This window comes from Tupaia chinensis, unplaced genomic scaffold (assembly GCF_000334495.1).
Source record: "Tupaia chinensis unplaced genomic scaffold, TupChi_1.0 Scaffold000165_2, whole genome shotgun sequence".
NCBI lineage: Eukaryota > Metazoa > Chordata > Mammalia > Scandentia > Tupaiidae > Tupaia > Tupaia belangeri.
Genome location: NW_006159640.1, coordinates 2,679,384 through 2,679,671, shown reverse-complemented (window position 1 = coordinate 2,679,671; position 288 = coordinate 2,679,384).

Here is a 288-nt window from a genome sequence, read left to right as displayed (position 1 = left end):
GCGGCTCTGTCTGTGCCAGGCGCCGGGGGCCGCCCTGTGAAGTACCAGACACTGGAACTATCATGATATTGAGTTGTTGGAAAAGTCATGACACATATTTGCATAGAAAAACAGAAAAATATATCATGACTTTTCTGACAACCTAATAAAATAGGAAGATAAACTGGCACTTCATTGGGAGCCCAAAAGAGAGGCACCCTTCCGTCTGGGAAGGCTTCCTCAGGAAAGCAATGCCTCAGCCAGAATGGCAGGGGCAGGAGGGGTGGGCCGGGCCCGCAGGTGGACCGT